Source organism: Penaeus monodon, chromosome 25, assembly GCF_015228065.2.
Source record: "Penaeus monodon isolate SGIC_2016 chromosome 25, NSTDA_Pmon_1, whole genome shotgun sequence".
Taxonomy (NCBI): domain Eukaryota; kingdom Metazoa; phylum Arthropoda; class Malacostraca; order Decapoda; family Penaeidae; genus Penaeus; species Penaeus monodon.
In genome coordinates, this window is record NC_051410.1 from 39536476 (window position 1) to 39538126 (window position 1651).

At 36.2% G+C, this 1651-nt stretch overlaps 1 protein-coding gene across 1 annotated transcript in view; it reads left to right on the forward strand.

The window, feature by feature from the left end:
- Positions 1-1651, forward strand: part of LOC119589250 (protein bcn92-like) — a 5716-nt gene that overhangs the window by 1208 nt on the left and 2857 nt on the right. The gene's annotated exons all lie outside the window — the stretch shown is intronic.

Sequence of the window (1651 nt, forward strand, 5' to 3'; positions counted from 1 at the left end):
CATCTGGCAGGCTTTGCATTATGCTGCAGCACACAGACTGCAAGAAACTGTCTCCCCTCATTGAATTATGTCAGATTTCAGGAAACCTCCTTAAGTCTGGTAAAAATTATGACTGGTACCTTATTTGATGAGCAAATGATTTGGACTTTGCATTTGATTTTGCTGGATAAATGTAGGAGAGCTATATCGGCCATAGCTGGTGTGCCAACAGGTGATATGGGCAGGGTCAGTGACAGATACGTTATATTTTTCTAGAAGTAGATTCACCCATTGTGGATTTTTTGCATTTTGCACCCCCAAAAATTTTCCAGTGGAAGATTTTGTGCTTCTCAAAGTGAAAATGAGATGTAAGGCTAGCATTCATTCCCTCTTGTTTACATGATAGGTGACTACTTTTGATTGGAGACAACTCAGCCTTTCCAAAGGAAGATATTTTGTACTCTTAGCACCTAATTTGTTATTTCATATACACACCTTGTAAGTATATATAAAAAAAAAGCAAAAGTCAAATTTTTTTAACTAGGTGCCTGGTCTGAGAACTTTGATACTAAGTTGGAAAGTGTGTATTTTATATATATTTTAAAGTGTAAAGAATTGAATAGGTCTGTACGAGTGGTTTATACATAGATATAGTAATGGATGTAAGAAGCCCAGCTTTTTGCTTATAAATACAGTGCTTATCATAAAGGTTTGGCAGACAACACCACCCACTGAATCTTCATGTTGAATGAAACAGAAGAGTACAGCTTAAGGTTATAGTAATGGAACAGAATGTGTAAGGAAGTCAAAAATCATGTGTCGGTTATGATTTGAGTATGACAAAGAGAAGACGGCAACGTTTCTCTCTACTTTTTCTCTGGTTTTCCATTTGCCTTGTGTTAATTTTTAGGGGGTGCTGGCCTCATTATGATGTTGATGAATAAATAACAAAGAAATGAAAAAATTATTAGACAAGAGGCAGCTGGGTACCCCAAAAATCCAAGGAAGGCCTTAAATAACATCTCCAAAGATAAATAATATTGCCAAAATATATGTAGAAGCTGAGCCTCAAACCTCTGCCTATGCCTTAAAGGAAAGTAATCTTCAAAGTAAAGTGAGCACACATAATGTTAACTGCAGCCTCAAAGAGTTGGGTTCTGAAGTTGCCAAGCAGTGAAGAACCTGGATGAACCATTGGTCAGCACCACAGTTCCTTCAGTTAGTGGCCAGCTTCCTTATTCCAATTATTTTTTCACTTGTTTCTGGTACTAATGTCTTCTTTAAACCTATAATAGAGTCCAACAAACCCCAAAAAGTAACACAAGGTATACAAAAAAAAGAGTAAAGTTGACGTCTTCCCTTTGTCAGTTTTAAATAGGAACTGCTGAATGGACTTTGATTTCTTAAAGTATTAATCTATCTCAGATCTCTGACCACAATGCATAGCAATGATTGATAGGGCCATGCCTTTTTCTCTACATCTATTTTTTACGGTTAATGTACCCATTCTCTCAAAGCTCTCATATTTTTCTGGAAAGTCTAACATTTTGATATTTGCTATGGATAGTCATTGGCTACTCTTATTAATTTGTCCATTTTTATGCATCTCATATTATTCTCTCCTGTTTATTATAACTGGCTAGCCTCTCATGTATTGTGAGGGCTGGATTAA